Raw genomic sequence first — 13644 nt, 5'->3', positions numbered from 1 at the left:
CATGGTTTGTGCTATCCTGCCTGTGGGAAGTGCAAATAAAAGATCCCTTGCTGCCAATCGGAAGAGTAGCCCATGTAGTGGCGACAGCGGGTTTCCTCTCAAAATCTGTGTGGTCCTTAACCATATGTCTGACGCCATATAACCGTAGATAAAATGTGTTGAGTGCGTCGTTAAATAAAACACTTCTTTCTTTCTTTCTTTCTTTAAAGAGTAAAATTCCTATTTTTGGGGGTTTATCCTCGTGAACACGACAACGTGTGAATTATCATTATAATTCAAATTCTTCTTATGTTCGTCGGGGCGTGACGTAGCCCAGTGGACCCATTGGGCTATTTCTCGTTCCAGCCAGTGCTCCACAACTGGTGTAACAAAGGCCGTGGTATGTACTATCCTGTATGTGGGATGGTGCATATAAAATATCCCTTGCTGCTAATCGAAAAGAGTAGCCAATGAAGTGGCGACAGCGGGTTTCCTCTCAAAATATCTGTGTCGTCCTGAACCATATGTCTGACGCCATATAACCGTAAATAAAATGTGTTGAGTGCGTCGTTAAATAAAACATGTAGCACAAACCATGGCCTTTGTTGAACCATTTATGGATCACTGGTTGGTGCAAGTGGTTTACACCTACCCATTGAGCCTTGCGGAGCACTCACTCAGGGTTTGGAGTCGGTATCTGGATTAAAAATTCCATACCTCGACTGGGATCCGAACTCATTACCTACCAGCCTGTAGACCGATGGCCTAATCACGACGCCACCGAGGCCGGTATATCACAGATAGATACTGATTGTTACTAAACATTTCAGATTGTGCTGTATTGGCCATTCTCAAAGAGAATGTTACACCCCTGCACCACGCTTGATCGATTGATGCAAACATTTATAACCGATGATTGATAATGACATTCCAGCCAATCATTAGCAGACCATATCACCCCTCCTCTTACAAAGATAACAGATTTGCTCTTCAATTATAGCTTTGTCACTATACATCATGTGGCACAGATTATGCAAAATAAGCAAAACATGCAAAAACAAAACAAACAGTTTTCAAGTGTTCAATTTTATAACAATTTATTTCGAGTTTGTGTTAAGATTCGTCCTTTTTGCCTCAATACATGACGTGTAATCACTATGTACATCAACAAAATCGTTCCCCTTGTAAAAAACAGAAAAAAAGAAAAGTGAGAGAAACTAAAAACAGAAAGAGAGAAGAGAGAGTTCGGCGGCCGCCATGTTAAATTAACAGTTAAACAACACGTGATGTTCACAATTCTAATACATTTCTTACATCTCACAGTCTAGTAATGAAATTTTTATAAATTCCTATTGATATATCTGTGAAACACGAACACACCTCAGTATATGGAATTAAATGTTGTTTTGACCAGTACCCTGAATTATATATTTGCTGATTCAAGATTTTGTAACCTTCATGGTACAGTGCATAGAACGTTTCTTTGGAATAGGAAAGGATATGTCAGGGATTTTGTAGAGTTCTGTCACAGAACTGTTTTCTCAGGAGTCATTTGTTGTGTCACAGAAGCAAAAAATATCAGAATTTGTTTTGTCAAGCATGTAGTTTTACCATATACTAGTACTTGGTGAAGAATTCAGTTTTGAATCAGAAGTGCAGTTTTGTTTATAAGAATCGTTTGTCAGGAAAATACAATGTTGTATGTCTATATCGCAAGGTTTAATCCATATTGTAGACTAGGTCAGAAAAAAATAAAGAAAGTTCATCAGAAATGTTTTGTCAGTAATACAGTTTTGTGTTTCAAATACCCTTTGTCAGTAATGCACATTGAGCAGTTTTACATTAGAAGTGCAGTTGTGTTGTAAGGGGATCTTTTGTCAGGAAAAGACAATGCTATATCGGAAGGTTTGGTTGACAGTGTTGACTCATTGATCTAAACTAAACAAAGAGAGTGCATCAAAGATGTTTTGTCAGTAACATAGCTTTGTATATCAAATACCCTTGGTCAATAATGCACATTGTGTATCAGAAACGTTTGTAAGGTAAAGTTAAGAGTGAGAGACATTTTACTAGTAATACAAGTTGTATAGATGACAGTGTCCGTTCTGTTTGAGCGAAGCCATCTTGAACGGAAGGAGTATCACGTTCAATGTCCTGTGAAGATGTTTCCTTATTTGGATGTAAACAAAACGGAACGTCAGAAGCTGTAAAACAAACGGTCATGGTGTTGTTTTTAGATGAATTTGGTGTCGTCGTACCCTCTTTTTATCAGACGGTCTGCAATGGAAACAAAACAATCGATGAAACAAACGTTGTGTAAAAGCGATCTCAATACCTTTTAGTTTTCAAAACAGAAGAAACAAAGAAACTTGCATGATATTTGTATGTCCAATGTGTTAGTACTTATATTAAAAGACTGACGCTGAAACGTTTTGTGGTGGAATATTCTTACATTTTGTTTTAATACGAGTTCATCAGTCCGTCTGGTTACCAAATAATAATAATAATAATAATAATAATAATAATAAATAGAGATTATTATTATACGAGCTTGTGTGTCGTACTGATTTTACAAAACGAATGTCAGGATTTTTGACTTGCCCGAGAGAGAGAGTGAGGGTAATGCATGAATCCTGACATGAGTTTCGTAAAATCAGTACCACACATACGCGAGTGTAACAATTTCTTTGTTATCCATATCATTATTGTTTAGTTTTTTTATGAATAACAAGGGCCATCTCACGACAAAATGACGTAACATTTTACATGTAAAGTCTTAGCTAGGACTGGGGAAAATAACGTCATGTTATGACATCGCTTCCCAAAATCACGTCATTACACTTGTTATTACACGTGTGCTTCGCATGATTATTATTAACTCGGTTATGTTGAATCATGTGGAAAATAATAATAATAATAATAATAATAATAATAATAATAATAATAGTAATAATAATAATAATAATAATGATGATGATGAAGAAGGGAAAAAAGCCCCAACGAAAACAAGACAAAACCTCGCGTACGAGTGCTGGAACAAATATTTGCTTTTGAGATCAGTGGAGACGTTGATGCAAATAAGCTGGTCTGAAGACTTTTCACCATGTATTTTTCATCATTCTAATCACAATATTAGTAATCCATGTAACAATATGATGCGCGGTCGGTTTGAGATCGATCCCCGTCAGTAGGCCCATCGCGCTATTTCTCGTTCCAGCCAGTGCACCACGACTGATATATCAAAGGCCGTGCTATGTGCTATCCTGTCTGTGGGATGGTGCATGTCCCTTGCTGCTAATCGAAAAGACTAGCCCATGAAGTGGCGACAGCGGGTTTCCTCTCTCAATATCTGTGTGATCCTTAACCATATGTCTGACGCTATATAACCGTAAATAAAATGTGTTGAGTGCGTCGTTAAATAAAACTTTTCCTTCCTCCCATGTAACAATACTCAGTGATTCGTAGGGAACACTGCATTAACTGTTAAGTAGTAACGCCAAGCACAGACTACCAACTGCTAGCAGAAAGTTGGCCACATTTCTGCTATCACGACTTATACGATTGTCCATTTGCTAGTCTGAGCTCTCTTACAACTCGATTCTCGCCATATAACCCATTAGTTGTTGATGTGAGCGCACCCGTCGTAAGTCCTGAGTTGGGGAAATTACAAAGCGACCGTCGAGTTTGCCAACTTTTTACTGGCAGTTGGCAGTCTGACCCTAGCATAATACAGATATGAATAGACGTTGTTATCCAAATTTGAGCATTTATCGTTTAATTCTGGAAAACATAAGCCGCCTCCTAAGAGGCCATACGCCTTTGATTACAATCAATACAAATTGCTTAGGTGTGCGACAACCATTAGAGTAAATGTGAACGCCATTTTGCTTAGGTGTGTGTTAACCATTAGAGTAAATGTGAACACCATTTTGCTTAGGTGTGTGTTAATCATTAGAGTACATGTGAACGCCATTTTTAATACTACTTTCCACTCGAAATATTGGATGTTTAAACAAAATAACAAGACTGCTGTATGGGCGTGGAGACACATTATAACCAATGATAATTGCTTTGGTGCTAGGCAACCTTTACAGTATATGTGGACGCCATGTTGAATACTACGTTCTACGCTAAATAATGAATACATAATAAAAATATAAATACTTTATTTTATGGGTGTGGAGACACGTTATAACCAATGATAATTGTTAGATGTTAGGCAACAATTACAATAAACTTGAACGTTATTCGGAATACTACTTTCCATACTAAATAATGTATATCTAATAAAAAAAAAAAAAATATTTTTTGTACGGGCGTGAAAACCAATGAAAATATAAATACTTCGTTGTACGGGCGTGTAAACCAATGAAAAAAGAGCTTACATCGAAAGTAGCGGACGCTGACATTGTAATTACTAAGAACGTGGACGTTAATCTAATTATAAGCGGATTAATACCGCATTTTGTTAGTGTAGTTCCGGATGCCACCTCAATTTACACTGATCCGGGTATAAGCCACTTAGCGCTAAAGAAAACTAGCGAGTAAACATTGCAGAAAAGGTTCAGGACCCGCAAACTTTGGAATTAATTTTATTCCGGAATTGGAATAAATGAATGGGTGTTTAACGTCACTTCAACACGAACAACACATTGTCTATCGAGTTCAGGCATTGTAAGAAGTTCGGGTTGAATGACCATTATTTTGAAATGGTAAAGACAACATTTTCCAGGCGTGGGTGACGTATGGGACACTAAACCTCAAGATATATATTTTTGTAGGTACGATTTGTATCCATATAAGGCCTCAGGTTACAGTTATCTTCCAATCCGGAAATGTGTCCGCGCAAGTAGTCTGCTGTTTGACTGTGACTATTTCATGGCAAACAGCTATGAAGTGGCAACTATTTAACTGAAGTTGACAGGGGAGAGCATGTAGTTTGTAAACATGTGTAACTTGTTGACATTGAAAACTTGTTTGTGGTAATTCCGGCCCATGCAAAAGTAGTGCTTTTTGTGTAAAATGGGTGTACTCCGGCCAGGTTTAGAGGGTGTGTTTGTTTAAACCAATATCCTGGGAGAAAGAGCTGGACAACAGGGGTTGTCTTTTTCAGGGTATGTGTCCCTCAGGCAGGCAAAGGTACATACAAAAATCGACGGGCCTGCTGATATTAATAAAAAAATGTTATAGCCACTAAGGTTATATAGAAACATATAGCGAAGTTAATTGTGGTCTGTGACCATAATGCCCAGAAACACCCTGAAGCTGGAACCCCGCCCTCTACCGACCATGTTTGGGCTACTTGTGCTCCCATGCATTTGCCAGGGGCGGGCGGTTCCCCCTCTTCCACCCCAACCCCTTTCCTAGACGAAGGAGCCGGCGTAAGTCAACACCTGTGCCCAGGACAGGCGTGCGCTACAACAGCTTGCTCTGAATGTGCACGTTAAGCCCTATGACCTGACCTGACCTGACCTCTGAAATTGGGCCTGGGTCTGGGTCTGGCTAGTATGGTGCCAATCGAAAAATAAACACAATGAATAGAATGTGAGAAATGTGCATTGCCAGATTGATACAGCGATGCGACATTTTTTTTTTTTTTTTTTTTTTTTTTTTTTTTTGTCCATGGATTTCACAGAAAATGTGGGTATATTTAGGTTTTTTTACGTCCTCCTTATCTGCCTTGGTGCCCCCTCCCTTGCCTTGGTACCCTAACTATTTTTCATATAACCAAGACAATTTTTGTTACTTCGACTTTGGCCGTAAATATTTAAAAAAAAACAAGCCATGCTACTCGTTCAAAACATCAGGACCTGTTTTAGAGAGAAATTAAAGAGAGCTAATGGTCCAAGCCAGTATATAGACCATTTTGGCTCCAAAAGCGGTTGTATGTCATTGCAAGAAAAGCCCGGCAAAAATCGACGTCATACCGCGGGAAATTAAAAAAAACAAAAAAACAACAAAACAAACCAAACAATGTTGACGCGCGAGAGTCAAAATCGACGCGCGCGCTGACCAGAGACCAGGAATTTATTTTGTTTGACCATAGAAACTGGGAACAGTACATTGCCAAATACCCCTCTATTCTCTGATATACAGACTGTAGAGATTTACATGTATATAAAGGATTATAAACTAGTTGCGAGTTATTACTAAATTTATGTTCACTTCTTACGTTATTTCAATATCTAGTAATGGCGGACTGGAATTAAGTTGCGTGTACAGTTTACAAAAACAGTTTGTATTAAGCTTGATATTATATGATAAAGACATTATTACCCTCATGTGTTTCGGTATCGTTAATATCATATGTTAGGAATAAAAATAATGTACTATACAATATTTATTCCTAATATGATATTGACGATACAGAAAAACACTCTGGTAATAACCTGTATGCATTTAGAGACGTGTAAACCATTTTACATGCTGTTCTGGGTATCGAACTTTTATTCAAAGTTAATTGTATTCAAACAACGCATTATTACAAAATTTAACAATGAAAACAGAAAGGCGTAAATTGTATGTTTTCCAAATCGTGATGATGCCACATAAAATTTTAGTATCAAAAAGGTCACTGGTTTCTTAAACCAAAGCATGATGATTTTTATTTTTCCAGCACTGTCTGGGACGAAGTATAACTCAATGGGTCCACTGTTGGGGATCGAACTCAGTTCGACAGCACATCAGACTAGCACTTTACCATAGGGCAAGGTCCCGCCTCACCCACGTGATCGTGGATGGGACACCATTGGTGTGTTTAGATCACATCTAATGCCCGTTTATTATCATTTATGAATTGTACGATAACTTAGTATGACAAGTACAATAGCTGGTACACATTAAATGTAATTTTTGCGTATTTTGTTTTAAATAAGTACTTTATTAGCATTGGCGAGACGTAGCCCAGTGGTAAAGTGTTCGCTTGATGCGCGGTCGGTTTGGGATCGATCCCCGTCATTTCTCGCTCCAGCCAGTGCATCACGACTAGTATATCAAAGGCCGTTGCATGTGTCTGTGGGATGGTGCATATAAAAGATCCCATGCGGCTAATCGAAAAGAGTAGCCCATGAAGTGGCGACAGTGGGTTTCCTCTCTATATATCTGTGTGATCCTTAACTTTATGTCCGACGCCATATAACCGTAAATTACATGTGTTGAGTGCGTCATTAAATAAAACATTTCCTTTCCTTATTGGCAGAATTATGGTGTAAAATATGACAATTCAAAATTTCATCGTGACTTTGACACATTCACTTTTAAAACCTGGGACTGGATGTACCTACACCTACCCATTGAGCCTTGCGGAGCACTCACTCAGGGTTTGGAGTCGGTATCTGGATTAAAAATCCCATGCCTCGACTGGGATCCGAACCCAGTACCTACCAGCCTGTAGACCGATGGCCTACCACGACGCCACCGAGGTCGGTCATTTACTAGAATACCAGTTTTTAGTAAGTTGCTATAAATTAGTTGCCTAGATTGTAATAGGCCAAACATTGTGTGTTTCACAAAACGTTCCGAAAAGAAAATTAGACAGGTAGATCAGATTAAAAAAACAAAATGTAACTGGTAGATCAAATGCCGTGGTATGTACTGCCCTGTCTATTAATAGAATAATACCGCGAAGCAGCAGTCTTAAACTTAACTTAATTTAAATTTGATATATACTACTTACCTAATGTTAAAGGGTTGAAGGCTCACCCCCTTAAAGGGCGGGCGTGTACGTTGGGCACTCCTTCCCTGCTGGCTTCCCAAGCCTTCACTACCTCAGCTATCGCTCTCAGGGCGGAGTCAGCGCCCCCGTCGGAGGAGGCAAATCCCATGTGTTGATTCAAAAAGTCTGCTATTAAACCTTCCTTCTCCCCTGTAACACAGTTAAACAGGTTCTCTCCAGTAAAATGACACCATGGTATTTCACTGATATACATACACAATCATATACAATAAAACAACCTAAATGTTTAATATATATATGATGATGATACAATTATTTCGGTATATAAACTGTCAAAATGGGCCAGAACCGTTCACAAGAGATTGGTATTTGCACTATTTCTCGTTCTAGCCAGTGCACCACGACTGGTATATCAAAGGCCGTGGCATGTGCTATTCCGTCTGCGGGATGGTGCATATACAATATCCCTTACTACCAATGTAAAAATATAGCGGGTTTCCTCTCTAAGACTATATGTTAAAATTACCAAATGTTCGACATCCAATAGACTTTAATAAATCAATGTGCTCTAGTGGTGTAATTGCAATAGACACAAAAACATATAGATTCAAATTGAAAAATTTACAATCAATTAATGAAAACTAAGCTTCTTTCGCGTTTCTTTTTTAAAAAAAGTGACGTCACGCGATTTCCTGTCTTCACATACGATAAATCGACCCATTTAAATATTAATTATTCTTCGAGCATCAATCTCCTACTTTGTAATTGCTTTTTAAATGTGGTTAATCAAAACGTATAACCTCACATTACGAGACGGATAACTCTTAGGTTGAATCACTTTAAAAATGTATAGCTTTTCACATTTTATTAGGCCTATATTTACTTTTGTAAAAGATAATGAATATTCGCACATGACAACATAGACACTAAAGGAGAAAAGAAACGCTATGAGAAAAAACAAATTAAATGCCTTGTGTTAAGTGGTGCACGACTGGTATATCAAATGCCGTGGTATGTGCTATCCTGTCTATATGATAGTGCATATAAAAGACCCCTTGCTGCTAATAGAAAAGAGTAGCCCATGCAGTGGCGACAGCGGGTTTCCTCCCTCAATATCTTTGTGGTCCTTAACCATATGTCCGACGCCATATAACCGTAAATAAAATGTGATGAGTGCGTCGTTAAATAAACCATTTCCTTCCTTTTAAGTGGTGCTGTGAAATATACTGAAGAACACTGAACTTTCGCGATTTTGTGATTTCAAGCTAAAAGACGTTTTGCGTTAATTAATATCATATTCAACGAAACCCTCTAAACCGGACACCCAATTTACCACGTAAAACTAACGGTTAAAGGGGCATCCGGTTTACAGGTTTGTTTACTGAGGCAACGGATATTGCTGTATTCTTGTATATTCCAATTTGTACTACTGTGACAAAAGTGACAAAACTAAATAAAATTTAATAAAAATAAATACAAATAAAATAACAACTCACCAATGAAATATGAATAAAATGGTTTGTGATCATAACGGGTTTTTTTCTCAAGTTTATAAGTTTCTTTATTGCCAACTCATCAGTATACACAAAGCATACAATGTTTATAATATAACATGTACAGTATAATGGTGGGGAGTAATTTTCACATAATATGGTAAATAAAACTAGATTAAATCAAATTGTTTCTTAAATTATTTGCCCGAATTAAATATTTCACAATGTTATTGAGCTCTTTAATAATTTCAATAGTTAGTAGTTGGATTAGCTTAAAGACACTAAAGTCATCAGATGACCCTGCTTGTGAATTACCATTTTGCTGTGGGCGCATCGAACAGATTTTTCACTCATCATTTATTCCTATTCTTTCTTTGGACGTCATACAATACAAAATACCTTATTTAACACGTTCTTCTGTCATATTTGCTGATTAGCCAAAATGAAACGGTTGTGAAGTTTTTAATTTGACTCGGTATATAACGGAGATATATTAATTTTATTGTAATATTAATTAAAGGTAAAACACAATCGTTCATGTGACAAAGGATTGGCATTAAAGATTATAGCCAGGATAATGATGTAGGTCCGGAGGAGACACAGATAGGCAACGGGGATGACGCTAACCAATTTGACGTTTTCAATATTTGCACTAGTAAGGGTAACGGTCCGACTCCAACGTGGCATGCTTCTGATTAAACGTCCAATAACATTTTGGGGATCTTGTCCCATTCCTCTTCAAGAGCGACGCCTAGTTGGTTGGCTGACGTTGACGTTCTCGGAGACGTCGTCCGATGATGTCCCACGTGTCTTCAATGGGTGAAAGGTCTGGGCTTAGGGCTGGCCATGGTAGTGTGGTGATGTTCTGTTGATGCAGATACGCAGTGACCAGTAGACTTCGGTGAGCACGGGCGTTGTCGTCCTGAAAACAAAATGGCGTCCAGCCTGACGTGCGAAGGGCACAACGATCGGTGCAAGGATGTTGTCACGGTAGTACTTCCCAGTGACCCTCCCATGAACAATATGCAGCTGGGTTCTGGTAGTCATGGTGATGCCACCCACACTGTAACGGACTCTCCTCCAATTTGGTTAGGACGACGAACGTTGACGTTGACGTAGCGTTTATTGGGACGTCGCTAGACACGCTGTCGTCGATCATGGAAGTCTAGTGTGAATCTGGATTCGTCTGAAAACATTACCCGAGCCCAACGCCTGTTAGCCCAATGTATACGGTGTGTACACCATCGACGTCTGGCAGCAATGTGTCTCGCAGTCAAATGTCAGGTAACGTAGGGTCGACATGCGTGGATGTTACGTTTATGCAGTTTGTTACGAATAGTCTGACCAGACACTGTAACGCCAGTTTTAACACGGAGTTCACTTGTGATTTGATTGGCTGATTGACATCGATTCCTCAATCTGTAAGTCATAATGAAGCGGTCCTGAACCGGATTCGTGGCCCTTGGCTGCCCTGAACAGGGACGGTGATCCACATTTCTGGTTTGTCGATATCGGGCCCACAATCGGCTAATGACTAATTGTGACACATTAAGTCTACGGGCCACAATTCGCTGGGTGGTGCCAACTTGGAGCATGCCTCCAGCCCTGACACGTTCCTGACGTTGGAGACGTCACATTGTTGAAAAGTTACACAATATTACAAAGAATGTGACAGCAAGGATATGATTTAGTGTTCCAGTAACAAACATGAACGAATATTGCCACAGTGTGCACATAACGTACACAGAAACTAAGTGGTCAATTTCAAATGACACCCTTCGCACGTGCAACGCCACGTCACGTGCTTTGCGATCAAAACAATCGGTGCGATTTTTCATGCTCTTTGAGTGGTAACATTAACCCACATTCTGCACTTATTTTGAGATTTATATCTCCTTTCATTCTGTAATTGTTAACTGTTGACATTTTTTCCCCTGACATTTTAACCACTGACATTTTGACCATTGACATTTTAACCACTGGAATGTAAACCGTTATAATTTTGACCGTTGGCATTTTGTCTTACATCCACCCTCTACACCATACCTAGATTGACGTTTTAGAAAATACTCACACGTAAAGGTAATGATACTGAGCATTTCATGTCGTAGTGACTTCCTTCTTTAATTATGAAAATTAGCCAAAGTACACCAAATGTGTACATCAAAGGGAACATTTAGTCCGCGCATTAGGCCATCCGCTGTGATGGGGCGTAGTCATGTGGTAAAGGTATCATTACACAGATGTTATCTGCCATTGAAATCCATGTTAAATTGGCCAACTTCAAATGGAGATTGCCAATAGAACGGGTTCTCGTTGGCGCTAACAGCATACACCATTGCGAACATACTTTATATAAGTATTTATTTTTACTCCATAATTAAGGACATTTCCGTCTCTCTTTATTTTTGCTATATGACCGCATCTGTCTACAATACTGGTCCGAACAGGTAGTTTAAGAACCTTCTGACACCGGTTGCCTCTTCCGCTATACATCCATGTCCCATAAAGTCAATGTACAATATTACAAAATAACAAGGGGAAAATACAGCCAAAAGGTCTACCATTGAAAAATACAAATTGGCTTAATTCTTCCCCAATTACTAGAAGTGAATATGTGAAGCACAACATATATGTCACAATTAGGATCTATAGTATAAGTGAACTGTGTAGTAAGATCAAAGCGCTCGCTTGATGCGCTAGCGGTCTAGGATCGATCCCCGTCGGTGGGCCCATTGGGCTATTTCTTTTTCTAGCCAGTGCACTGCAACTGGTGTAACAAAGACCGTGGTATGCACAGTCCATTCGGTGGTATGGTGCATATAAAAAGATCCCTTGCTACTAATCGAAAAGACTTGGTACTAAACCAAATAACATCTGGCTGGGTCAAAGTTCGAGGTGCACCGACGTTTGATAGGGCTATTAATACCACAAGTACTGTCATTGGTAACATATGTGTTTGTTATTTTTTTTAAAAGAGAGAAAAAGAAGTTTCATCTAGGCAATAAATTCATGAAATTTTTATTTCATCTAGTACCCAGAGCCTGTTTATCCTGCTACGGTTCCCGCGCTTAAGGGGGCCCCGCGGTGATGTGTACATTTATTTTTCTCTCCCCGAAGAGGTTGCAAAATATATATCCTGAGAAGGAGGCCTCGCTGGTATTTGTGCTACAGGCCCTGCGGATCTTAATCCGGATCAAGTAGCCTTATGCTAGAAACATGTAGGGGGGGGGGGGGGGGGGGGGGGGGGGGGGAGGGTGTACCTGTAAAACTAAGTACTACAATTTTGTTACACAGTACGGGTTTTGTAAAAAACATCCGGTTATATCGAAAATTTGACATGATGGTTTCCACTTTCTTGAATTAATCATTTGAGGGATGCCCTGTAGTAGTGGTATTTACACGTCATAGTTTGGCTCACATATTGCATATTATAGTGTTTTTAACCACATACGTTAACATTGTCGCGTATGGAATTTTATTTGATATAGTACAACCTTAACGATGCGTCTGGCGCGCCATATAACCGTAGATGAAAGGTGTTGAGTGTGCAGGGTTAAATGAACTATTTCTTTGTTTTACTTTTTCTTTCTTTCAACATAACATTTTCAAATCGTATCTGCAAACGAGTAAATATATTGGTTTACCGTTTTCGATGCGCGACGGTTTTGTCACGGTGCGGGCGCGGAAAGCAAAAAACATGCCCATAAAATAAATCGATTTTGTGGTACACAATTGCAGTGTTTTCGAAACTGAGAGGGGTATGAATCTGTAGTACAACCCTGTCAATCAGGAAAATGGTCACGGAAAACAACTATCTATATCTATATATGTCGCGAAGAAAAGTCTCCACGGCACATTCCACGTTAGTTTTGCGGTTAAAATATGAGAGAAAGTTAATTTTTCAATATTACAAAAAAGAAATAACTAAGAAAAGTGGCATACAAAATTGAAATTTCCACAGCAGAATAAATGCCGCGGATAATTCATAAACGCCATGACAATCCCCACGGCATTGCTACCACACCTCGTCACTCTTCCGCGGGAGGTGGGATGCAGCCCAGCGGTAAACGCGCTCGCCTGATGAGCGGTTAGTTTAGGATCGATCCCCGTCGGTGGAACCATTGGCATATTTCTCATTCCAGACAGTGCACCACGACTGGTATATCAAATGTCTTGGTATGTGCTATCCTGTCTGTGGGAATGGTGGATATAAAAGATTCCTTGCTACTAAAGAAAAAAAATGTAGCTGGTTTCCTCACAAAAACTATATGTCGAAATTACCTTATGTTTGACATCCAATAGCCGATGATTAGTAAATAAATGTGCTCCAGTGGTGACGTTAAACAAAACCAACTTTCTATTTTACTTTAACACCGGCATACAAAAAAAAACAACCCCCCCCCCCCCCCCCCCCGAAAAAAAAAAAGGAAAAAAAAAAAGAGAAGAAAAACCGGTTTTGGAATTAGCCAACAAGCAAAAGATAACATTAACTGA

At 39.1% G+C, this 13644-nt stretch overlaps 1 long non-coding RNA gene across 1 annotated transcript in view; it reads right to left on the bottom strand.

Moving 5' to 3' along the window:
- Positions 1–1059: 1059 nt before the first annotated feature.
- LOC121390287 overlaps positions 1060–13644 on the bottom strand; it is a 14643-nt gene continuing 2058 nt past the window's right edge. Inside the window, exons 2-3 of the long non-coding RNA XR_005960189.1 lie at positions 7655–7843; positions 1060–2256 (exon numbers count right to left, since the gene is read on the bottom strand). This is a non-coding gene — a long non-coding RNA (uncharacterized LOC121390287). The remainder of the gene's footprint in view (positions 2257–7654; positions 7844–13644) is intronic.

This window comes from Gigantopelta aegis, chromosome 15, assembly GCF_016097555.1.
Source record: "Gigantopelta aegis isolate Gae_Host chromosome 15, Gae_host_genome, whole genome shotgun sequence".
Lineage (NCBI taxonomy): Eukaryota > Metazoa > Mollusca > Gastropoda > Neomphalida > Peltospiridae > Gigantopelta > Gigantopelta aegis.
The sequence above is the reverse complement of the archived record's forward strand: the minus strand, read 5'-3'. Positions and strand labels throughout refer to the sequence as shown.